Here is a 26176-nt window from a genome sequence, read left to right as displayed (position 1 = left end):
GTCTACGCCTCTGGCCGAGGCATCAGGCCTGGGCAAGGGGCAGAGCCAGCAATCGGAGGGGTCTGGGGGTCCCCTGCCCAGGCCTAATGCCTGGGCCAGAGGCATCAGGCCTGGGCTGGGGGCAGAACCAGTGATGGGGGGAAATGAGGGTCCCCTGCCCAGGCCTGACACCTCTGTCAGAGGCGTCAGGCCTGGGCAAGGGGCCGATCCTGCGATTGGAGGGTGATGGGGGTCAACGCCTGAGGGCTCCCAGTATGTGAGAGGGGGCAGGCTGGGCTGAGGGACACTCCCCCCCCCCACCCAGTGCACGAATTTCGTGCACTGGGCCCCTAGTTGGTATATATAAATGCAACATATTTCTAGATATTTATTTTGTATCCTGATACTTTACTGAATTTATTTATCAGCTTGAATAGTATTTGTGTGTGTGTGTGTGTGCATGGGATCTTTAGGGTTCTCTATATACAGTATCATGTCATCTGCAAATAATGACAGTTTTACTTCTTCCTTCCCAATTTGGATGCTTTTTAGTTCTTCTTCTTGTCTGATTGCTGTGGCTAGGATTTCCAGTACTATGTTGAGGAAGAGTGGTGACAGTGGACATCCCTGTCATGTTCCTAATCTTAAGGGAAACACTTTTAGCTTTTGCCTCTTGAGTATGATGTTGGCTGGGGGTTTGTTATATATGGCCTTTACTACATTAGGTATGTTTCCTCTATTCCCACTTTGCTGAGAGTTTTTTTTTTTTATCATAAATGGGTGCTGCATTTTATCAAATGTTTCTTCTGCATCGATTAATATGATCATGTGACTTTTATCCTTCATTTTGTTTATGTGGTGTATCACATTTATTGATTTGAAGATATTGTACCAACCTTGCATTCCTGGACTAAATCCCACTTGGGCATGGTGTATGATCTTTTTAATGTATTGCTGAATCCAATTTGCTAATATTTTGTTGAAGATTTTAGCATCTGTATTTATCAGGGATATTAGCCTATAATTTTCTTTCTTCGTAGCATTATATCTGGTTTTGGAATTAAGATAATGCCTGCCTCGTAAAATGAGCTTGGGAGTCTTCCCTCCTCTTCAATTTTTTTGATGGTCTGAGAAGGATAGGTGTTAGTTCTTTGAATGTTTGGTAAAATTCACCGGTGAAGCCATCTGATACAGGACTATTGTTTGATGGGAGGTATTTTGGTGTTTTTTTTTAATTACTGCTTTAATTTCACTAGTTGTAATCTGCTTATTCAGATTCACAGTTTATGGCTGTCTCTACTGGGATTGGGTGTATGCAGGAAGAACCAATCTGTGCACTAAGCCTGGCTTTTACCAGCATTGGGCCCAGGGGCAGGTCAGCAAAAGTCCCCAAGGCACTCTGAGATCCGCCTGCCAGCTGCCTGTTAGGCTCAGTCACTGAAAGAGCCTCTGGCAGTACTCGAGTACATGAGATAGGTTCTCAGTGAGTCACCAGGTAGGGGCCAGTGGTGTTCACCAGATTGATACAGGTTCAAACTTGGTGCCAGTGTTGAGTCTGAGGTCACTCAAGTCTAGCTGCCACCCGCTGAGATCTTTGTTGTGGGGCAGGATCTTAGGGTGTCATCAAGGAGAGGCCACCAGAGTTTATTGGGCCCCAAAAGACCAAGATGTGGCCGTGTGAAGGAAGGGCACTGCACCACTTGGGCATGCGGGTAAAAATGACCCACATCCTAGAGCAGGGGTGGACAACCTTTTTGTGAGTGCGTGCCAAAACCAGCAAAATCTCTGACTCAAAATTCTTCTGCGTGACAACCCTAATTTTTGGAGAACATGTTGTACCTACTTGATATCTCTTAAGGTGTACGTATGTGAAGAACCTTGAAGAAATAGTAAAATTTATTCGAGCGACAAAAACACAGTATATGATGATGAAAAATACATTTATTTTTTAATGTATACATGTACACTGATAGTCCAACAGAAAACTGTATGACTCCCTTTGATATTATCAGTGGGACTTTTTTTTTTATTTTTTTTTTTATTGCTTAAAGTATTACAAAGGGTATTACATATGTATCCATTTTATCCCCCCGCCCTAGACAGTCCCCTAGCCTCCCCTATCCCCCAGTGTCTTATGTCCATTGGTTATGCTTATATGCATGCATACAAGTCCTTTAGTTGATCTCTTACCCCCCTACCTCCTGCCCCCCAACCCTCCCCAGCCTTCCCGCTGCAGTTTGACAGTCTGTTTGAGGCAGCTCTGCCTCTGTATCTATTATTGTTCAAAAGTTTATAATGGTCTCTATTGTCCATGAATGAGTGAGATCATGTGGTATTTTTCCTTTATTGACTGGCTTATTTCACTTAGCATAATGCTCTCCAGTTCCATCCATGCCGTTGCAAATGGTAAGAGTTCCTTCCTTTTTACAGCAGCATAGTATTCCATCGTGTAGATGTACCACAGTTTTCTAATCCATTCATCTTATCAGTGGGACTTTTGCTGCTGCATCACTGATGACAGAGATTTTACATCAGGTTTATATTTCGTGACCTTCAGAGATATGCACGAGCTACTACTTTCATCCATCAGGATACTCCTATTACGAGACTTAACAAAATTCATCACTGAGAACAAAGATTCACAAGTGTATGTGGATGAAAACATGGAGAGTAACGCTGTTGCAAAGTTTTTTAAACAGAAAAAATTTTCTGGAATGGCATTCCGAGTCCTCAATAGTTCGTTTTTGACACTTCTCTCTGGTGCTCCTGTCTCTAATCGCTTTTTTTTCAATGTTTTCCAAGTCAACTCTAAGGTCAATAAATTTATGCTTCCAAATTGAGCTACTCTGAAATTCAATCAACTGCATTTCAAAGTCAGCCATGTCTATCCATGAAAACATTTGTAAGTTTAGTTCCTCCAGTTTCATGCTGTCTGGAAACCTCATGAATTTTGCTGTCTCTTCCAGTTCTCTGAATTTCACAAATCTTGAGAAGAACTGCTCAATAGTTGACTCAATAATGTTTAGAAACAGCTTTTGAAGGCTTTGACAGTCTGTTCTGTCATCTTTTGGGAGGTCTTTGATGTGCCTCTTGAGGTTTGGGAAATATCTAAATCTCTCACCATCCACATCCCTCTTAAAGACTTCCAGTTTCTTTTCAAAAGCCTTTATGTAACCAAACATAACATCAAGTGTCTTGCCAGTTCCTTGTAATTTAGCATTTAAGTCATTCAAATGTTCACAAAAATCTGCAAAGAACATCAGTTTAGAAACCCACGTGGTGTCCGACAATTCTTGGTAAGAAACATGTTGGTTATTCAAGAAGAGCGTTATCTCGTTTAAGCATTCAATGAATCGTTTCAGAACCAAATCTCGGCTAAGCCATCGAACATTGTTGTACATTTTCAGCCCTTTATACACAGATTCTACCTCATTCAGTAAAACTTGAAATTGTTTTTTATTTAAAGCCCAAGCAGAAATGTAATTAACAACTTTGGTAACTGTTTGTATCACTTCCTGCAGTTCCTTCAGGCCAGCTTTGCACATAAAGCCTCATGTATGATGCAATGAAAACCTATCAGCGTATGACCAACTTCTTTCGCAAACAGATTTACAAAACCTGCTTTCTCACCAGTCATGCAAGGAGCACCATGAGAGGTGACGGACACCACTTTTGAAATGTCAATTTGTCGAGAAGAGAATTTGTTCATAACTGCTTTACATAATTCAGCCCCGGTAGTACACTCAGGTAGAGTTAGAAGGGCAACCATCTCTTCAAATATTTCATCACCTTTACAAAGTCGAGAAAAAATGGCCAGCCTAGATGACGATGTAATGTCTTTCATCAATACAAATAGAAAAAAATTGACATGAAGACAAATCTTTTGTTAATTGTTCAGCAGTATTACTCACCAACTTAAGTATCCTATCCTTAAGTGTTCTCCTGCTCACAGACAAATGTGCTGAATAATCTTTTCTTTTTCTGAGAGAGTTTCGCGTGCCAGCAAAAGTTACTGGCGTGCCATGTTTGGCACGTGTGCCAGGGGTTGCCCACCCCTGTCCTAGAGCCATACAACTTAGTCTGATTCAGACTCTTCCAAGAGCCAGATCTCAGCAGGGTAGAACTACTGGGGGTCAACAGGATAGGGCTAGTGTATCTCCCATAGGGGGATGTACCAGTCAGGCTTGGGAGAAGGTGGAAAGTGGGGGGACTGGCTTCTGCCCCAGAACCATACAACTGAATTTGTCCTGGATTCTTCCCAGAGCTCCTAAGGAGCTTGAGTTTGGCAGGGTGGGGCCACCAGGAATCAGGGAGGGTGGGGCTGGGGAGCCTGGAGAGTGGGCCTACTTGATCTCCTGTGAGGGGGAGGCACCAATCAGTTTCATGAGAAAGTGGGGGGAATGGCTTCTACCCAAAGCCATACAACTCAGTCACTGACAGCCCCTGAGTCTGCCTAGACCTCTACACCCTGCCCCAGGTAGCTGACTCCTCAGGAGGGTGCAAGATCTGCAGTGTGGGGCTACAGGAAGTCCATAGGGTGAGGATATTGCACTCCCCCAAGCTGATGCCAGATGGAGAGGAGTGCTCTACCCAAGAAAAATGGTGTCTGTGGTGTGGGAGGGGACTCAGGACAGGGATCCTGGCAGTTGCCCCTTTAGCTCTCTCCCCAGAGCCACAAGCCCCAGTTGCTTCTCACATGACTATAGTCTGCTCCACCCTCCCTCCGCTAGAGCTCAGGGTGAGTGGCTGTGAATGATATTTTATGTGTTGACCCTTTAAGAGGGCACCTGTATCTCTGGCAGATTACCATCATTCCTGGCAGTTCATCTCCTCCCCATATGTCCTTGGATCCCCCCAAGCCACTGTCCCAGTGCTGGAACTCAGAGGAAGCAGGACCATGTAAGTTCGTGAGCTGGCCCTTTAAGAGAAACTGCCTGGGACTCCAGCAGCCTCCGTATCACTCAGCCACAATCCCTGCTGGTTTTTATAGCCCAAAGTTATAGGGGTTCTTCCCCGCTCCCCGGAAGTTCACACATTGCCCCCCGAAAGTTCACCAACACTGGAACCCAGCTCTGGAAACCTGGGCTGGGGGGGCTGGTGTGGGGCTGGGACCCCTCACTCCACATGCGGTGCCTCCGTGGCCTACTCCACTGCTATCTTGGACCCACTCATCATGCATCTTAAACGACACTAGTTAGTGGGAGGCAGAGAGTACTGCATTCACCTACGCTGCCATCTTGGCTCTCTGACCTCCTTAAATTCATTTTTTCAGAGGGCGATGATATGTCAATTTATTTATTTTATTTTTTTAAATATAGAGCTAAATTCAACCTGAACTTGGCAGTCCCTGGCTGTGTTGTTTGAAGAAGGCCTGGGCACTCCTCTTTGGCCTACATCAACAACGCTCTTTCCACATTAAACACTGAAGACCTGGAAGAACAGATGGCAGAGATAAAGAGCTTACGAAGTGCCACCAGATGGCACTCAGGGACAGAGCTGCCCCTGGCGAAGGCCACCCCCTTGCCTGATCTTTCTTTCTCTACCTTCATAATTTTACTCAAAATTTTCTTCTTCCTATCGTTACACCACAGCTTTCCTATCATTTAAATTGAAGCTCAAAAAGCAAAGCTTCACCCAACCTGTCTCCGGCATGTCCACCAGGGTCAACGGAAGGGGAACGTCATCCATCTCTGAGGATACGGGACAGGGGAGTAGTACAGCCATACTAGCAACTCGTCGCCTTCCTGCCACAGGCCTCAAGTGATTTGTTCTAGATTCCATGGACTTTCCCCCTCAGGGCACTCTGCAGGGAAGTTGGAAAATGTGTGTGTTGGTGAACTTTTTGGGGGGCAATGTGTGTTCATTGGGTCCTCAGGGGCTCAGCCCTCAAGGCATCTGATCTTGATTTCTTGGCAACTGTCATGAGCAGCTCCTACAAGAAGAGACACTATTTTCTATTTTTGGCCTGAGCATTACAACAGTCTTATTTCCTGAAATATCCCCAGCACTTAAAAAAAATTATCAGCAGGTTGAAATGACCCAAGTTGTAAGGGGACATAGTAAGAGCCTCCCCCAGCCGACTCATGGCCTCAGGTTGTCTCTCCCCCGAGGTTGGCCTCTGTCCACCCAGCTCTGCTTTCTGGGGCTCTCCTCTTGTGCTCCCACCCCTGGTCACAGAATCTGCGGCGTAAACACATACGTTACAGCCACTTGAAACCACCAAACTGGTAGAGGTACACATGTCTTCTCCAGATCACTGCTAGGCCTCTCCCAGTGAGAAGGAATCCCCTCCCCATTAATCATCAGGTCGGCCAGGAGTAGATGGCCCGGCCTGCGCCCCCTTCTTCTGCAGGATGCTGCATCCCGACTCCTTCCCCACGTGCCTGGTTCTGCAGAGCCCCGACCACCTTTTTCTACAGCTTTTTCTACGGAGATCAGCCGATAAGAAGGATTGAGAGCAAGCTGGCTGGCCCAGGAATATAGAAGTAAGAATGCTTAAGGTTGGCTTCCAAGAATGCTCTCTTGAAAGCTTTCTTTTTTAAAAAGATATTTTTATCCTGCTAGGTAGAGAGATTGCAAAGGAGGTCAATATTACAGCCGTGACCTCCTCCAGACAAGCTTTGAGTTTCTCCACGGCCACAAAAAGCACCAGGAGCCTTCCTTTGCACCTCGAATGTATGCATTGTCCCTGGCTGAGCAGGGACAGACCACGGGTGGTGTCACGGAACTCAGCTTCCTGGTGGGATGACAGCTTGATCTGCAGGAGCTTCGTCCCCTACGTCTCCACACACGCGGGGCAGTGCTGTGGTGCAGCTGAGGTGCTGGCAGTTGACTTCCTGTTCACACGCCTTCCTCTCAAGTCCAGGGGGTGGGCTAAGTCACCCTACCGCTTCCCTAGTAAGAAGGATTGTTTCTATTTAAACTTGTGATCAAATCTCCATTCTTCTTTCCACAAACCCTGTACCCGTAGCCAGGGGAACCAGTATCTGAACAAGCGTGTAGTTACACTCATGGTGATTAGTCATGGAACCTCCTGGCTCTTTGGAAATGCCTGTCCCCTGTTCCTACATGTCTGTTGGACACACATCAGAACATTCTAAGCAGAAACACTACAGAAATGTTGGACTCTGACTTCACGTGTCGAGGTCAAAGTGAGTTCATTTCTCAGGACGCTCAGTTTCCATTTCAAAAACAAAATAAAACCACCATGAATTATGGGTGTACCATGGACATCGGTTAAGTACAGGTCATATACCAGCCAAGTGGCAATTTGCATTCTCTATTCAGAGGGAGTCTAAAGGTCCTAAGACACCTACCAAGGTTGATAGGAATTACGGAGCTCAGGCACCAACGAACATGGTAAACACCAAGCCTGGCCCTCTACCACAGATCAACCCTAATTCGTCAGTGATGCGCGATGTGCCTGCTCTGTGCTGGGATCTTGGAGATGAGGCAGGCACAGTCCTGCCTTCATGGTGCTCACAGTAAAAGCCAAAATCTGACGGGTGGGAAAAAGAACAGGATGAGGAGGGAGAGGCTGGTGCTGCTTTCAGCGCTAATGGACCTCCCACTGTAGACCTGATGCGGCACGTTCAAATACCTCACATTTCTGGCTTCCAACTGCCCTCAGATTTTACAAGTCTTCCTTTTGTTGCTATTGAACAGCTTTTGTCACAGGGCTCTAAATTTTTTTTAATCCTCATTCAAGGATATGTTTACTGATTTTAGATAAAGAAGAGGGGAGAGAGAGAGAGAGACCGAGAGAGAGAGAGAGAGAGAGAGAGAGAGACTTCAATCAGTTGCCTCCTGTACGTGCACCGACCAGGGATCGAACCCAAAACCTGGGTATGTGCCCTAACCAGGAACCGAACCCATGACCCTTCAGTGCACTGGCCGAGGCTCCAACCAACTGAGCAAGCCACCCGGCCAGGACAGGACCCTGAATTTAAGTTGATTCTGGCTCACAAGCTTCACAGTGTAAGAAGGGGGGTAGTATTTGTTGAAGGGACGTTTTTCTTTTTTGATTGATATCTGCTGCTTTATTTAACTTTTCACTGTAAAGACAAGACCAAAATCAAAACCTCTGAACTTAAACTTTTCAACCTGAAAGAATCCAATAATAGCTATAATTCTACAGTAGCTTCAATAAAGCAAATGCTATTCTTATGAGTACTGATGGATTATGCTGAAACAAAATAAAATGTGAATATCTGATCCTGATCTGAGTTCTTTGAGGTGTGAGCCACAGGGACGCCTGGCTTGCCTTTCCAAACATAAATGAAGAGATTTCTTGATATGTGTGGAGAGAGGAGAGAAGATCTGCTTGTTATTTGGGTGTAAGAGGTAGAAATGAATTCCACAGTCATAGCCATCTCCTTATCCAAATAATTCCTTGAGATTCGATAGTTTAAACTTTTGGAGAGGAATTAAAATCCCCGGGGCCATCTGGGCCAGTTACCACGAGAAAGGAGAAGGGTCTCGGTCCAGAACTTTCTCTGCCTGGAAGAAGAGAGCTTGGAGCTCCTCTCCTCACAGAGTGTAAAATCTAGAGGATTACATTGGCGGTGGGGTTGTGACCACTCCAGGGGCCAAAAGTACAATGGATCGTTCATTTCGTCTTTGATGAAAAGAAGTGGATTTGGCTTAGATAGGCATGCACGGCCCTCCTCCAGTGAACACGAACAGACTAACCCAGACTAACCGGTTCCTGTGTCCACCACCACAGCTCTCCTGTCTCACACATCCGCACTGGCTATGTGACTTTGGCAAGGTCGCTTACCCTCTCTGAGCTTCCATTGCCTCATTCTAAAACAGGCCTCATGGATGGGAACAGATCGGTTGTGGGAATTAAATAAAGGTAAGACAAATTCTTAACTCATATGGATGATCACTATGCCACCACCCATATGAAACCCATTCTGCTTTTCTACTTCACACCCCAGCCAGAGAAACTGAGGCCCGTAGGGTTAACCGATTCATAGTCCAGAGCAGCCGTCGCCAACAGGTGGTCCGCGGACCACTGGTGGTCCGTGAGGTCCGAAAGGTTGGCGACCGCTGGTCCAGAGCACAACCAGTGGGCGGCGTGAGTCAGAAGCTGGGCTTCCATCCCCTTCCATGGGCCCTCACTGGCTCCCGCCTGCTCCTCTCAATCACTGGCTGGAGTCACCGGGAAACTTGTAAACAGCAGATTTCTGGGCCACTCTCCTGGAGATTTTAATTCAAGACATCTGTGTGGGTGCTGAATCTTAAGCACTCCGGGGTATCAGGGCCAGGTGGGCCCCAGGCATGCCCAGGGCATCTCACCCCACACCTTGGCTCCCTCTGATTACCCAGCATCCTCCAAGGCCTGGCTTAAGTTCCTATCCACCCGCTCCGTGAAGCTTCCTCTCACCACCCTGCCCAAGATAATCTCTCTCTGCTCCATCATTCATTGTTGATTATCATGTCTCATTAGTTTTTTGTTTTGTTTAATATATATTGGCCTTGCAGTCCCCCGGAAGCAGGGGCCGTGGCTTATAGACCTCTGTGCTGGATACTTGCTAACCTGTGTGTGCACTGCACAGCTCCGAGCGTCTATTTTGGATTTTCTGGGCACAGGGCCCTGGGAACCACAGCTGCCATGCCAGCAGCTTGGAGCCTCAGTGAGACACTTCTCTTCCTTCCCCAGGGTCTCTTTCTCAGGGTCCTGCCCCTCCTGTTCTCACCATCGGAGGGTCTGTCGTGTATCTTGAGGGCAGAGGGAAGACTGTCACCAAAACAAAACATTTAACGGACTGCTCTGGCCAGTGTTGCTAAATGTTTAGAGTGTTGGCCCAAGCACTAAAGGGTCAGGGGTTGGATTCCCAGTCAAGGGCACGTACCTGGGTTGCAAGTTCAATCCCCCTGTCCTGATTGGGGTGCGTGCAGCAGGCAACCAATTTATGTGTGTGTGTGTGTGTGTGTGTGTGTGTGTGTCTCCCCTTCCTCCTCCTCCCACTTACTCTAAAAATCTATGGAAAAATATCCTCATGCCCAACCAGTGTGGTGCAGTGGTTGACTTATGAGCCAGGAGATTACGGTTTGATTCCTGGTCAGGGCACATGCCCAGGTTGCGGGCTCAATCCCCAGTGGGGGGTGTGCAGGAGGCAGCCTATCAGTGATTCTCTCTCATCATTGATGTTTCTTTCTCTCCCTCTCTGAAATCATTCATATTTATATATATATATATATATATATATATATATATATATATATATATATCCTCAGATGAGGATTAACAAAAAAATAAAATAAAATAACTCCTAACTGGTTTCATTGTCACCACTATCCCTTTTGTAGTAGTTGACAATGCTGTGTTCTATATGTGCATTTTAGATGTCTTCGTATTTTTATGGTTAAACTAGGTGGCAAACCTATGACACGCATGTCAGAGGTGACACGCGAACTCATTTTTTTGGTTGATTTTTCTTTGTTAAATGGCATTTAAATATATAAAATAAATATAAAAAATATAAGTCTTTGTGTTACTATGGTTGCAAATATAAAAAAATTTCTATATGTGACACGGCACCAGAGTTAAGTTAGGGTTTTTCAAAATGCTGACACGCCGAGCTCAAAAGGTTCGCCGTCACTGAACTAGGACTTTGTAAACTAGCTAGGAGGCTAGCCACCATTGACAACATTTATGTCTGTGGGTTAAAAATATATTCCAAGTTCTCAATAAGCAACTCACGAATAAACATTTGGAACACAGACTGTTGATGGGTGTGCCCACGGGTACTTATTTCAAAGTCCACAAGGCACAACCTGTGCTCTCTTTTAATCCAGAACATGTCAGACTTTTCCAGTCCATAGTCCATTAAAATGTTTTTTCGTTAATCCTCACCCGAGGATATTTTTCTCCATTGATGTTTTAGAGGGAGTGGAAGGGAGGGAAGAAGGGAGAGGGGGGAGAGAGAGGGAGAAACATCAATGTGAGGGAGACACATCAATTGGTTGCCTCCCACATGCACCCCGACTAGGGCCAGGGATGGAACCAGCAACCCAAGTGCATGCTCTTGACCAGGAACCCTTACGCTGTAACCCAGGGGCGGGCAAACTTTTTGACTCAAGGGCCACAATGGGTCTTAAACTGGACCGGAGGGCCGGAACAAAAGCATGGATGGAGTGTTTGTGTGAACTAATATAAATTCAAAGTAAACATCATTACATAAAAGGGTACGGTCTTTTTTTTTTTTTTTTAGTTTTATTCATTTCAAAGGGGCCGGATCCGGCCCGCGGGCCGTAGCTTGCCCACGGCTGCACCCCTCAGCTACCGGCAAGGGCAGGAGTTATTTATTTTAATGTTTTCTGGTTCTTGAGGGAAACTTAATCGAAGGACAGAAAGACAAGGAAGTAGATAAACTCTGGTATGGACTCCGTGGACATGTCTTTTCGGCACCTTTAAAGAGCTGTAGAAGCTGAGGACTGGAGTCCCTTATACCCTTAACTTCACAACTGTGTGCAGAAAACAAAGCTGCTTGCACTCCGTCACTGTCATATGCCTCAGCGTGGACTAGCCAGGAAAGGGACTTGGGGAAACTCAAGCAGGTGATGTGTTAGATTAAGCAGGATTAGGAGTGTCACTTACACTTTATAAACACTCCTTTATTGTTGTTATAATGCAATTTATGCAATAAATAGCCATTGAGATGAAAAAAAGTAGGAGCGTTTTCAAACACAGATTTTCTTGTCCTTAATATAGGTGTATTACTAAGAGGACTCTTGTGTGAGACAAACAGGAGTAGCCCCACAGAGGGAGCCAAGAAGGGGAGAGGAGGGAGGAGAGAGAAGAAAACCAGCCCCAGGGAAAGTGTGTTGTGAAATGAGGGTGGAGTTTCTTGTGACAGCTGGGCCAGGCGGGAGAGAGCAGGGGAGCAGAAAGGGCTCTGAGGTGAAATTAAATAAAATGAGAGTGGGAAGAGGAGCGGGGAGGGGGACCTGGGCCCACTTCTCCGGGTGGAAGAGCAAAGCTGGGGAAGAGATGGGGTCGGGCAGCAGAGTGAAGAGGGGGGATGGAGGCCACGTGCGGACACCTCTTCAGCCACCAGCGGTTTGTGATTTGGGTGTTGTTGCTTGAGTTGAAAGTGCCTGTCTTCTTGGGGCAAGAGGTCCTAGAACGTGCTTTACAAGGAAGGAGTCGCACACACAGTTTGGAGACATTCGTGAAAAGTCGGTTCACGATGACCCAGTACTGATCTAGTTCTCAGATGCACTGGGAATAGGTGAAGTATGGTAGCAACCATCTCCGGTAGAAACTGTAGTTTAACTCTAACCCTGCTGTTTGGCTTAACAATAGAAAAGTTATTTTGATTTTCTGAATTGTATACATCATCCCATTCGATGGAATGACTATCCCATTGATTGTTATCTTACTGGTTTTAGAAAGCACATTCTTCTGGACCTGGGAAACAGGACAGCACAATTATCCTAAATTGTTTTAGTGGCCACAGGTAATGCGTTCCAGTTGACTCAGTGGTCCCAAGACCAGGACAGCACAATTACTCTAAATTGCCTCGATGGCTCTAGATAATGAATTCCTGACAACTCAGTGGTCTCGAGACCTGAGGGCTCTAGATAATGTGTTCCTGTCAACCCAGCAGTCCCAGATAATGTGTTTCTATCAACTTGGAGACCCAAAACTGTAGCTAACATGCTAAATTCTGCTTCTGTAAACTGCTTTTTTGCGAACCAGGTTCCTCATTCCAAACCCTGGGATGTAATCAATACCTTTGTGATTTTTGCCTATATAAACCTGGTTTTTCGACCATCTTGTTACTATGAGATTTGGGGAATGGCCCCTCATAGTTCCAGATTGCATTAAATGTGACTCTTTAATTAGACTTCTTGAGGCATCCTTCTGTGATTCGCGGAGTACATTACAACAAGGGTTCCCAGTCTCTCGGAGATTCCAGCCTCAAAAAGTCACCCTCAAAGCTAAAAAGGACCTCATTGAAAGAGTGTGTGTGTGTGGGGGGGGGGGGGGGCTTGAATATGGGCTGTATATTTGATAGTGATATTTTATCAACGTTAAGTTTCCCAAATGTGATAACAATGGGGCTGTGATGTAGGAGAATGCCCTTGTTCTTAGGAAACATGGGCTGACGTATTCAGCGGCCAGTATTTAGATGTATGCAAATTCTCAAAAGTTCAATGCAAAAATTATAGACATATGTAAATTGTATAATTATTATATTGTGTCTTATACTCTATGCAACGTATCCACATCTCTATACATTACATATGCAAGAGTTGGCTACATGTGTAAAATTACAGTACACACACAAGTGTGACTAAATGCGAACAACTCGTGAGTCTGGGTTCATCGGACCATTTTTCTGCCTTTTCAGTTGCAATTTTTCAAAATTAAAAATTCGGGGGAGAAAACTAATTCTAGTCCTCAGAGGAGCTGGAAACCTCCCTGCTGCCCCTGGTGCACCCAGAATAGCCTGTCTCCTCTCTCCCCGGCCCCTTCCCTCCGCCTCCCTCCCCTCCGGCTCCTTTCCTCGGAGACCAGGGAAAGAGCCAGCTGACAAGATTAGCATTTAAAAACAACACACCCAGGGAGAGAAAAGAGCCGAGTGCAGGAGCCTCGGGTTCCAGGCCTGGCGGTGCCTTCAAGCTGGCCGAGCTTGAGCAGACCCCCTCCCAGGCCCTGCCAGCTCTGCCCCTCCCTAACTCAAGGAAGCCTCTCAGAGCCGAAGATCCCGTGTATTCTATTTTCATTCAGCAGCTCAGTATCAAAGGAAGCAGACCGGTCTTTTTTTTCTCGACTACCCAGAAAGGCCACACAAAAAAACAAGAGAGCAAAGGCCACCGCTTTGCTCCCTCCCACCGAGCCCACAACCAGCACCCCTCCCCCAACTACCCCCCCCACCCGACCCCCCTCCGCCCTGGATCCTTCCAGAGTAGCAATTGGCTCTCTGGGATTTGCCACTTGGTCCTGTCCCAACCCCGTTCTCACCTCTTCCCTCCCTACCTCACATGATGACATGAAGAACTGGGCCTCAAGAGACCTTCCCCATGCCATCTGCCACCTGTCAGTGCCTGGGGACCCTGGTCACTGAGCTGGCCCTGGGATGGCACCTCCATGTCTCCAGTGACTGGGTTCATCTCTTGCTCTGCAGTCCAGAGGTTTCTGGGGTTCATGGGGGGAGGGGGATAACTGGTTGTGGCTTTTTAAAAGCACATGGTTTAAATACCCACTAACAAGTCTCCTTGGTCCAGGGTTGGGGGAGCAGCGAGAGGGCTGTTGCCAGGTTCCAGGGGAGCCAAAGGAAAGAAGAAAATAAGGCAGTCAGACCTGCTTTATCTCTACTCGTTTTGTCACCACAACAGACCCAGGGCTGGGAAAACACTTGGTTTAAAAGCATGTTGTTGACCTTCAGTAAGTGAGCATTCATCTTCCCGGTCAGTGGGAGCTGACAAAGGGCAGGCTGGAGGGACGCCCCTTCCCAGGAACGTGACTCAGAGGTCATTTCTGAATGTGGACTCAGGTCAGAAGGATGAGCTCTGCCTAGAAATCAGGGGTCTGTGTCCGCCGATCCTGGGTCTTGGGCCCGCCTAGAACAGCAGCTCACCCCTCCGCCCAGGGAAAATCATTCCTTTTAAGGGTTAGTCCCATCTGCTTCCACCTGAACAGATGACGACTTGCTTTCCTTACGGTGCTATTTTGTCCAGTTAATCCCAGAAACTGGCAAGTACCCTTGTCCAGGCTCGGGCTGGCAGCACCCGGACCCACAGGAGCAGATCAGTCAGCATCCGTTGCCCCAGGGATGAAGAAACGGGGCATTTCTCACTCCACACCCCAGCCTGTTCTGTGCACAAACCTCAGTGACTGGGAAGAAGACCACTCAGCCCAAACCAGCTTTGCCCGGAGGCTGTTTCTACTACACCACACCCTGGGCCTCTTGCACGGGGGAGTCAGGAAGTCAGGGAGCTCGGGCCTGCTGATCGGACATGTTTGAGGTGCAGAACCTGACCTGTGTGTGTAAGAGTGTGCAAAGCCTCCGTCTCAGAGTGAAAGCCAGGAGGCCCCCAGAGGACCCTGATTTGATGGTGACATCTGGGCAGAGTCCTGCCCTCAGGCATTTTGCTGCATCATTTCAACTTGTGTCTGCTTAAAGCAGAAAGGCCAGGGTCTCAGCCACAGCATGAGTCGAAGAGACTTAGCCATCATGTTATGCAGGACCCTCTCCTGCCCTCACTTAGCGCTAAGGCCTGTGAGACCCAGAGGGGCTGATCTCTGGCCCGGAATAACAACGGTTCAAGGTACTTTCTGAAAGTGACAGACAAATGACTGCATTTTCCCTTTGGCCATCCAGGCATCTTGGTTAAAAAGAAAGTCAAGTCATGACTATATCTTGTTGATTCATGAAGCGTAAACTTAATAAACTGTTGATGCATTAAAATTACGCTTCTTCAGGCAGCCCTGCCTTTGTTCTCTCAAGTCATGCCATTCAATGAGTATAAAGAAGGAACTGCCACTTCCTGGCTTAATTTCTGGGATTACCCGTGTTTCTCTTTGGAGCAGTGGTTCTCAACCTTCTGGCCCTTTAAATACAATTCCTCATGTTGTGACCCAACCATAAAATTATTTTTGTTGCTACTTCATAACTGTCATGTTGCTACTGTTATGAATCGTAACGTAAATATCTGATATGCAGGATGGTTTTCGGTGACCCCTGTGAAAGGGTCGTTCGACCGCCAAAGGGGTCGCGACCCACAGGTTGAGAACCGCTGCTTTGGAGGGTCATCCATGGTGTTTTGCAAGCCTGCTGTAAGAAACACCCCCCCCACACACACACACACAAGCACCCCATTGCACTGTCATCTCGCCCATCGGTGAAACTCTTTGACATGCCTCTCCGACTTCTATCAAAATGCTGCGGCAGCTCGACATCCCCCAAAGAGGAATTTCTGAGGCTTTTGTTTATTTCATTAAAACTTCAAAAGATTCCATCCCCACTCCCACCCCACCACTCATCCCTTGGACATGTATTTCTGAAGCAAGGAGACTGAGAGAGACGGGTTTGAGTATCTGTGCGGGCATCACATCTCTGAAATGTCCTCCATGGATCCTCAAAGTGTCGAGGGGGCTTTTGATTCATTGTGAAACAGTCTCAATCTGCTCTTATTCGGGTTCAGTAAAAACAACAGAAAAACCCATGCCCTAAAAGGCTTCTTTAATTTGCACAAGCCCTCTAAGAGCCTGCCTCTCACCCATGCTGAAAGCAGACACCCCCCCACCCCCACACTCCCACACCCCTACACCCCCACACCCCTACCTTGAACCTTTGGGCATCAGTGGCACACACAAAAGCAGTGGGTGAAAGAGTCAAAGCTGAGTGTTTCCCTTTACTCCCGGAAACCCAAGTACGAATACCGCCCACAGTGACCCTCTGTGGGATAAAACTCACATCCCAATGTTGCTTTCTTAGACATTTTCCTAGGTAACTAAAAACAAAACCCATTAAATATTTGATCTCGTCTTACTATGGTGAGAGCTAGCAGGCTCATAAATAATCCAATGACCTGGTTCATTTTTTTTTTCTGGGCAAAATTGGTCATGAAAATACATACACACAAGCCTTTGTTATGTCTGACTCAGAAATTCTACCCTTCTCAAATTCTGTAGAACCCCCACTGAAAAAGGAATTCATTAGGCGAAACACCCCGTGCAAAAGGAAATGTGCTCTTTAGCTCCCAAGGGATTTTTCAAAACCAAATCTGAACGTATGCATTGCTCAAGCTCCTGATGGTCTCGCACTTGCGCGGGCGAAAGAGCTGGCTGGGGTTTGCATTTCACATAAATTCTGAATGGCCTGTGAGATGTCTGAGCGCGCAGCAGCTCTGCCAGTGAAAACAACCCAAGCGCACGGAGACTCGTCCCCCTTAAGTGTCATTCAGAGATTTCTCTAGGTAGTTAGGCATTTGTGTCAACCAGCTCTCTCCCCGCAGAAACGCCTCCGCACGCAGCGCCCTGCACGGGAGGGCAGTAAGTCAAGATCAGACATGAGCTATGGGGGGGAAACTACGGCAACTTTTCCCTGAGCGCAGGATGGCACTGTGCTTAAAACCATCTGTAAAGGGTCTTGCACTGGAACTCGGGACACCACGAAGCACACGGGTGCAGACAAAGGAGCCCTCCGGAGTCCTCTCGCCCACGCCACGGTCCCCTCTCCCTGCTGCCGGACTCCTGCCCCGCGCCGCCAGGAGCCCACCGCCCAGGCGCACGCACGCCCTCGCCAGGTGCCTGGCGCGCCGGAGACGCATGAAGTTCTGGAAAGAAGTGTGGGTTAGAAGCAAGAAGGAAAGCGGACCCACCTGCCGGCAGTCCGCGGGGAGGCTGGTCCCAGGGCTCGCCGATGCGGGGGACCCTCGCGCCCTCGAGGCACCCGGCGTGGCCGCTGCCTGTGCCGGCGCTGCGCCCGAGCCGCCGTATTTGTACTCCCGGCCCCTCACATGGTCTGATCTCTAGATAGCCGCCGCCAAAGAGCTCTTCAAGAATTTTTGCGTCATGTTGAGCCGCACAAACTTCACGTTTCCTCGGCGGCTGCGGCTCGGCGTTCCTCTTGGGGTGGGGGTGGGGGGCCCTCCTGGGCGCGCTCACCGGGGAGGAGGATGCAGGGGGAGGTAAGTGGGAAGGGGAGGCGGGGGGCCGCGCGCGCGCGCGCGCGCGGACACACACACACACACACACACACACACACACACACACACACACTCCCTGGGAGGGACGGTGCTCTAGGAAGAGAGAGCGCGAGTCTGGGGCGGTAGGACGCGGAGCGCCAAGAATCCCAACTTTTCCTGCTCATTAACCTTGAGGGGGAGGGAGGCTGCCCCGCTGCCGACAGGTATCGGTCCCCCCCTACCGGCTCATCCCAACATTTTATTTAGGTTTCTGCTGCTCCACGTCCCTTCCTCAGAGCCATCTGTCTGCACCACGGACCCCTCCCCATGACCCCATCCCGAAACCTGCCCCATTCTTCCTCCTCGGGCGCAGCAGCACCTGGCCGCCCGGCGCGCCTGGGCTCCGCCGCGGGGCGCGCGCTCCGCAGAGAACCGCGTCCAATTCCCCGCCATCCAGTGCCGCCCTCAGGGCTCGCGGCGAAGGCCGCAGAATGAACGCCCACCGGAAGCCTTCAGTGCAAAGCAGCCACCGAACAGATGTCCAGGGCGGGGCAACGTGGGTTTAGAGCTGCCCGTATGGAAAAGGCTACGCTAATTAATAAATAATACGAGAATAAAGTCTGTCGTGTGCTTACAACTGTACACCTACTTTTGTCCCACCCTGTCCATGGGTGATGGGCTGCAAAAAGATACCTGACTGTGGTGTAGGGAGGGAGGAAAGATGAGCTCTTACCGTATTTCAAATATCCAAGGAGGTTTACAGGCGCCTATTGTGTTGAACCACGTGAAAAAATGACTTGGATACTTTTTTTAAAAAAAAAAAACAAGTTGAAAAGGGAATTTAATGTCTAAGTATCTTTACAGTAATTTTCTTTTCTTTCTGTCTTTTTTACATTTGAAAAGAACACGTTGCAGTACTTGCTTTGGGATGTCCCTGACGCTGAGATGAGAGAGCGAGGGCTGTCCCCACTACCTGTCCCCAGGGGACCGAGCAAAGCAGAAGGCAGACAGGAAACGGCCATGACCCGTCTGCAGCCCCTTGTACTTGCAGGGTCAGGACCCAGAAAGCTGAGCTCGCATCCCGCTGGGCTGAGCGGACCAGGCTTTTGGAGGACGCGGTAGGAACAGCTCTCTCCCGGGGTGTGGGCTGTGGGCCGTGCCCGACCTGGGAGGAATGAGCGTGAGGTTTTGGTGCCACCTAGACCTCAAGGTGGCGATTGCAAGGAGCGTGGGGCGCGCTTCAGAGAGCACCCAGGCTGCTCGGTGAGCTGGCTCCCTGGCGTTCAGAGTGGAAGCAAAGCCTGGCGGGTGGTCCCCGGGCTCGGGGATGTCTTCTGGCTGAATCCTGGGTGGCAGGGCCCACATGGGGAGGCGCCTCCTGCCAGATGAGCACAGTCTGCCGCATCCCGGGTTCCAGGCTCTGCACAAAGTAAGGGTGTTTCCGAGGAGGGATCAGGGCAGACCGACCAGAGGGAGAAGGGCACTGGGACGGGGGCCAAAGGCTGCTGGAGGCAATGGGGTGACTTCAGTCCCTGGCTGAGGCTTGTGTCTCCACCCAGTCTGTTCTCCGTGCTGGCTCAACGGGGCTGTTTAACACCATTCCAGTCGCACGAACTGTTGACCCCCCGCCCCCGCCCAACCCCCGATTCCTAGTCTTCTTTTTATTATTTTTAAAAAAATATTTTTATTGATTTCAGAGAGGAAGGGAGAGGGAGAGAGTGATAGAAACATCAATGATGAGAAAACCACTGATCAGCTGCCTCTTGCGCACCCCGACGCCCTCCCTGGCGAAGATCCGCAGTCCTGGCACCCTGTTCTCATTGCCTGTCCAGCTCCATTTGACCGCCCGTCCTCACCATCAAATCAGGGTGAGCGGACAGATGTCACCTAGGCCCCCAAAGGGCAGCCCTCCCCAGCTGTCCACCTCCACCGTAGCCCCTTCGTGGCCTGAGCACCTACCCCACAGTGAGGAGGGCACAGCCTCTGTCTGCTCTTGGGAGGGGGCTGGGCTGAACAGGGAAGGCAGTGGGAGCCCCAGGGGCAGAGCCTGAGGAAGGAAGTGCTGCGGGGAAGGGTCCAGCGGCTTCGCCCACTTGGACTAGAGGTACTGGGGGGACGGGTGTTGGCTGGAGGCAGGAGGGGGCCTTAGACGTGAGGAGCTGTGAGGCTGTAGCACCAGTACAGACAGGGAGGAGGTGGAAGTCAGGAGCCCGAAGAGAACCCCGAAGCTCTCTGACTGGCTGGCGTGGGGGAGCGATGGAGCCAGCTGTCCAAGAGGCATGGCCCCGGGTGGCTGGGCCAAGACGCGCCAGGAGACCATGGTTCAGCCATTATGTTTCTTTGTTCACCTGCTTTTGCCCAGAAATACTAGTAGCGGGGTCTTGGCTTGCTATGAGGCTGCATAGGAAGCACAGTCTTTCGCTTGGAGAGGAAAAGAGCCCATTTAGATGGTTCTGTCACCTCCCCACGCGCCCCCCTCCCCACACACAGACACCGCCACCAGCAGACCCACTGCCTGGGTGTCTCCAGGCCCCACAGCTGTTCCCCTGTGGAGCCAGGCCTGACAAACAGGACAAACTGTGAAAGTCCCAGTCTCTCTCCGGAAGCCCTGGGACCCTCTGCCTGTCCTGCCTCGGCTCTGTCTACACGACAGTGAAGAGGAGGCCCACCCTTTCCTGTGGGCTTTGCCCAGCATGCCCCGTCCTCAGCGTGTCTTCCTGCTCTAGTCCTCCCAGGCACTCCCCGCCGTGTTTTCCTGCAAGGTGGCGCAGTGTTGGTGACTTCATCCATGTTCACCCACGTGTGGGGTATGGCATCTTCTGGGCAAGATTTGCTGCCACTGTGGGCCCCGGGCTTGTCCCCACAGAGGTCTACCTGGGAGCCTCCCTGTGGCGGGCCCTCCCTGATCCAGAAGACACCACCGGAAGGGAATGGGCGGGAAAGCCTTTAGGAATGCCAGGAGGGTGACATGCTGGGGCAGAGAGAGGAAGGGGAGGTCGGGTCAGGCTCTGCCCTGAGGGAGGCAGAACACATTTGGAAGTAGATGAGTTGTGTCTTTGGCCACCTTGCACTGGCCCCTTCCTCTCCATTCCTGATGATCCTCCTGCCTTTGCTAAATACGCGCCCCCCCACCACCAATTTTATAGGTATTGTGAGTCCCCCGGGCTCTATCTGTAATATCTTTGAGGCGGGGAGTTGTTGTTTTTTTACTTCCTTCCTATAGGATTCTTTCCCCGACTGTACACACCCTCAGCTAGCATCATGTTCTGGATGGCAGCTGCTTGTACTTTCCACCTTGGCAGAGAAGTTGAAGGTAGGAGAAGCACAGAGTGCCAGGAAGGGCCCCCACAGCCCTGTGAGCTCACAGAGCTGGCCTCGCCCTTTGGTGCCCCCTAAATGCCTCCTCCACTGGGCTCCGAGTTCCCAAGGGATGGGCTGTGCCCCTCTCCACGTCCCCACACCTGTCCCTGTGTCTGCACACAGCAGGCCCCATAAACATAGGGGGCAGGAAATGACAAAGGAAATGCCTTTGACTCTTAACAGACTTCGTACCATGAAAGCCAGGGCCCTAAGGACTGGTAAGCAAACCATGGCACATCCAACCATGGAGCACTAACCACACAGCTGTGAAAAGGGAAGCAGAGTGAGGCTGATTTGGGGAGGTTCACAAAACTTAATTGTTAATTGAGAAAAAAAGAAAAACACAGAACAGGGGTTACGCCAATTTAGCAAGAGAACGAGCGTGAGAGAAAGGCTGATGTGTGCATTGACGCCTCTCTAAGTGTATATATAAGAAACGGGGAATAGAAGTGCCTTGGAGAGAAAGGACAGGAATGGTGGGAGGGAACCCTGCCTTTTCGTGGTATATCCTTCTCGAGGACGTAAATATTTGCATGCGTAGGTAATAATTTTATAAAGCTTTTTCAGAAAAGCAGCATTTTTTAAAGTTATAAAAGCAAAAATAAATAAGTAAGTAAGCGAGGGGACAGGAAGAACACAGGAAGACACCCCAGGGGCCCCAGGCTTATCACAGAGAGGGCGGAACCCTGGGGCACCGCCGGGCACAGCCCACTGAGGCAGCACAGGGACCAGATTACTCAGCACTATTGTAAAAAACGTCTTACCCTTAAGAAGGAGGCGAATATCTTCTCTCAGTTACTAGGAAGGGTGCTGTGAACCAAGAGGTGAAGGGCTTCCCTCGGGATCTGATCAAGAGAGACCATTATTTTTGGAATCAAGTCCTCTGCGTCCGGTCCCTGAAGTCATTCCTCCCTCCTGCAGCCCTACTTCCAGCTCTGCTTGGCCTGCTCAAGGTTACGAAACACTCACACTCCCTCTCTCCTCTCCCCGTCCAGTAACTTCGAGATAACTCGGGCCTCTGCAGATAGCGAGGTTTTCTCTTAGTCTCTCCGTGTTAGGATTAGGGTTAAGGTCAGGATCGCCCTCGTCTTTGATGTTTGTGTTCACTGAGGTTAGAAGTTAGTTTAAAACCCGTCAGCACTTCTTGTCCTCCTCCAACGTCAAGCCCTTCTTAACTTATTATGGCACTTACTCGAAGACCTCACTCATATGAAGTCACCGTTTTTAAAAAATTGATTTTAGAGAGAGAGGAAAGTAGAGGGAGAAACACTGATGAGAGAGAACCATCAATTGACTGCCTCCTGGGGATCGAGCCTGCAACCCAGGCATGTGCCCTGAACAGGAATTGAACTGGCGACCACTTGGGACACAGGATGACGCTCAACCAACTAAACCACACTGGCCAGGCCAGGTCACCTTCCTTTACAACTGGCTCGTGTACCAGTATATACAGCTTATTTCCCCAACTAAATGGTGAGCTTCCAGGGAGCAGGGAACTATTTTAACTCTCAGAGGACTTGGCACAGCACGGGACATGTTGGAGAAGCTCTGTAAGAACTGGTTATGAATAAAATCATCTACCATTTATTGAGCATCTACCAGGAACGTTACAGCATTCTCTCTTGTTCTTTTTCTACCTGTATGGGTGACACGCAGTATAAATCCTTTGGCTCTATTTTGCTTTAAGTGCTTTAAAAATAAATGATAGATTTCCTCTTTTTTCAAACTGTGAGTTTTCCTACTTAATTCATTTAAATATAATTTTTCCTTAAAAGTGGCCTGGAGACTGAGCTCAGAGAAGTCAGTAACTAGTCCCTGTTCACTCAGGCTCCCAGCGGCACAGCAGGCCTAACTGCGTCCAAAGGCCCTGAGCGCCCCAGGGTGCTGGGCGGATTTGGAACAAGAAAGGTACCTGCCGTGGTAAAAGGGACAAGCCGCTGTGGTTTCCCCTCCCTTGTCGGCTCCCGTGGTGCCAGTCACCTCCCCGAAATCTAGGCCTTTCTGCTAAGCATTGAAGTAAGGTCACAGGGCCTTTGTTCTGGTTCTGCTCATCCCTGTCGAGCAAGTTACAGGGAAGCCGGCTTCGGATCTATGTATAAACTTTTAATTGAGAATAGATGTCAGAATATAGGGCATTTTCACTCGCTCAGCCAACCATACTTACCATTGACTTGTGAATAAAAGGGTGAGCCAGACAAAACCCCTGCCAGGGAGTTGCTGACAGGGAGCATCGTCTTTGGGGAAAATACACATAAACATACAAATAAAGAAGATAGTTTCAGCCTGGCCGGCCGGCGTGGCTCAGTAGTTGAGCATCAACCTATGAATCAGGAGGTCACGGTTGGATTCCAGGTCAGGGCACATGCCAGGGGTTGCGGGCTTGGTCCCCCATAGCGGGTGTGTGGGAGGCAGCCAATCAATGATTTTCTCTCATCATTGATGTGTCTCTCTCTCTCTCCCTCTCCTTTCCACTCTGAAATCAATGAAAATATATTTAAACAAAACCAAAAAAACGACAGAGGCTATTTGAGGCCTAGGAGAATTTGTGTGTGTGTTTTTTTAAAAAAAGAGGAAGATAATTTCAGAAAGTGATAACACTGTGAAGAAAATAGACCCCAAGCCCAATATAAAGAGTGACAGGTGTGAACGTGGTGGAGGCAGCAGGAAGGGAACTCTGGGTACTTAGATAAGGTGTCCGGATGGCCTTGACAGTCCAGCCATGACCCATGTCATGAGAAGCCAGCCATGCACAGACCTGATGGGAGAGCTGTAGGAAGGGGGAGCAGCAAGGAGGCGGGAGTAAGCTTGGTGTGTCTGAGGGGCAAAGTGGGTTGGCTGGAGCAGAGTGAACAAGAAGGTCAGTGAGGAAGTTGAGTGCCAGGGCCATAGGGAGGAGGCTGTGTGTTTCTGTCACTGAACGTGCCCATGTAGAACTTAAGGACTCCTTGTCTGTTCTGGAGAAGTGTGGGTGAGGGAACCTGTGAGGCCCCTGCCATGTGAGATGCAGGGAGGCTAAGATGGTAAGTCAAGCACACGCTGGGACTTCCACCCTATTCCCACCCTGCCTCTGTACAGCAGCTGATTTTAAAAATAAAATAAAAGCGAAGTTATGAAGGAGCCTGGGAGATGATTCCAGAGCCCACTCCATCCACTTCAAGAGGCACGGCCGAGCCCTAGCCGATTTGGCTCAGCGGAGAGAGCATCGGCCCGAGGACTGAAGGGTCCCAGGTTCGATCCTTGGTCAAGGGCACGAACCTTGGTTGCAGGCTCAATCCTTGGTCCTGGTCAAGGTGTGTGCAGGAGGCAACCAATCAATATGTCTTTCTCACATTGATGTTTCTCTCTCTCTCTTCTGTCTCTCCCCCTCCCTTCCACTCTCTAAAAATCAATAGAAAAACATTCTCAGGTGAGGATCAACAACAACAACAACAACAACAAAAAGAAGAGCTACCGAACTAGAGTTTTTCTAGAGAAGAGAGAGCAATTTGTATCCAAATTGTACCAAGGAAGAGGAGTGCAGGAGGGCTTCCCTCTTCATGCAACCCTGCTCCCAAAGAAAGGCACATTCCCTCCCGCCCTGGCTCCCTTCCCCTTTGTGGGACTGTGGGAAGGTCTTGGAGTTTGAAAGGGGAAACAAAACAACTGTGACCAGTTTATTCCTAGTTTCCAATCGATTGTATCATAGACCCCTCGGAGGAACAAGCAGCTTCATGGCTCTAAACAAGTTGTCCTCAATATGAGAATGCTCATCTGGAGTTACTTAAAAGAAAAAAACCAACTTAACCAACGACTGGCGTAGTCAGCAACAACGTGCACGCCCACCACACGCCTGGAGCAATGCGAGTTCCCTGCAAGCGCCCAGGCCCTGCCAACAGCAAATTGGAATCAAGCTGTCCTTTAAGGACAAGCCAGAGCAACCACATCCTGAAGGCAGGGTCATTATCAGGGCCTGGCTTCTTGGAGCATGACTCTCCCTGTCTCAAGAGGAGTCCTGGGGCTGACGAGGACTTTCCAAAGGTCAGAGTATCACCAAAGGGTGATAGGAGAAGACATTTAACATCTTCCCATTTCCCTTTCTCTTCAGCAGAGAAGACACGCCAACATCCTTTGTTTCTCCCCACTGGATCCTATATTTTTTTTAAAAAAAATATTTTTATTGATTTCAAAGAGGAAGGGAGAGGGAGCGAGAGATAGAAATGGCAATGATGATAGGGAATCATTGATCGGTTGCCTCCTGCATGCCCCCCACTAGGGATTGAGCCCGCAACCTGGGTATGTGCCCTGACTGGGAATCAAACCATGAGCTCCTGGTTCATAGATCAACGCTCAACCACTGAGCCACGCTGGCCAGGCTGGATCCTAATTTTATTTGAGAAACAGCTTTTATTAAGTATTTGGTTAGGAAGATTATCTTTATATATAGTGTAGGGTTTGGTTTATCATATTATTTGGTTTAGGACTTTTGCATCTATGTTTAGGGGTGAGATTTGCATATTGTTGTTTGTTTGTTTGCTATTGTTGTCAGGGTTATTTATACCAGCCTTATAAAATAATTCTTGATGCCATAAAATAGTTCTTTATGAATTTCCTCTTGGGCTCATTGGGATTTCCAGAGAAGACTTTCAGTCTTCTGGGCACTAGGAATCCAATATGACTGAGAACATTGAGAATGCAATACTCACTTAATCCCAATGGTCTTTTACTCTCAGCTCTTTCCAACCTCTAGGCCATAAGCTTTTTCCCTCTGGAATGTAAATCCAGTTGGCTGCTGAGCAGGGAGGGACAGTTACCTAGCTGCACAAAGTAGGGAGGGGATCTAACAGACTCTCAACCCTTCATAACCCTCCCAATTCCAAGAGGAAGTACCTGTGCTTTTGGGGATTATGCAACGTAAATTGGCTTGTCCCTGGCTGTCTCCACCACTGGCTCAGGATTCAACTTTCTCAGCTCTGCTGTCTGCCAACACCTCTAGCTGCTCTCCTGCTCATTGTTTCTTTGCTCCTGTCCTTGCCCAGCTGCGGATTTCTCTTCCAAATAAATCCTTTTATTGTCACTTTTGACCAAGTTGAGTATCTCCTATTTTTCAAATATCTGCATCTATAATTATATCCTTTTAAATTTTTGTGGGTTTTGTTTTTGAAGTTTTGCCAAAGATGTTAATTTGTTTGGTTTTGTTTTAAAGACCCAA

General features: G+C 48.8%; 1 protein-coding gene across 2 annotated transcripts in view; it reads right to left on the bottom strand.

Annotated features, from left to right (window-relative positions):
- The window catches only part of SLC6A4 (solute carrier family 6 member 4), a 42561-nt gene extending 25063 nt beyond the window's left edge, over positions 1–17498 (bottom strand). Inside the window, exon 1 of one of the 2 annotated variants that reach the window (XM_059669255.1) lies at positions 17323–17498. The gene's annotated coding sequence lies outside the window, so the exon portion shown is untranslated. The remainder of the gene's footprint in view (positions 1–17322) is intronic. The other variant, XM_059669254.1, reaches the window with a different exon arrangement.
- Positions 17499–26176: the final 8678 nt, after the last annotated feature.

The sequence above is a fragment of the Myotis daubentonii genome, chromosome 16, assembly GCF_963259705.1.
Source record: "Myotis daubentonii chromosome 16, mMyoDau2.1, whole genome shotgun sequence".
NCBI classification, from domain to species: domain Eukaryota; kingdom Metazoa; phylum Chordata; class Mammalia; order Chiroptera; family Vespertilionidae; genus Myotis; species Myotis daubentonii.
This window is presented reverse-complemented; position numbering and strand designations above follow the sequence as displayed.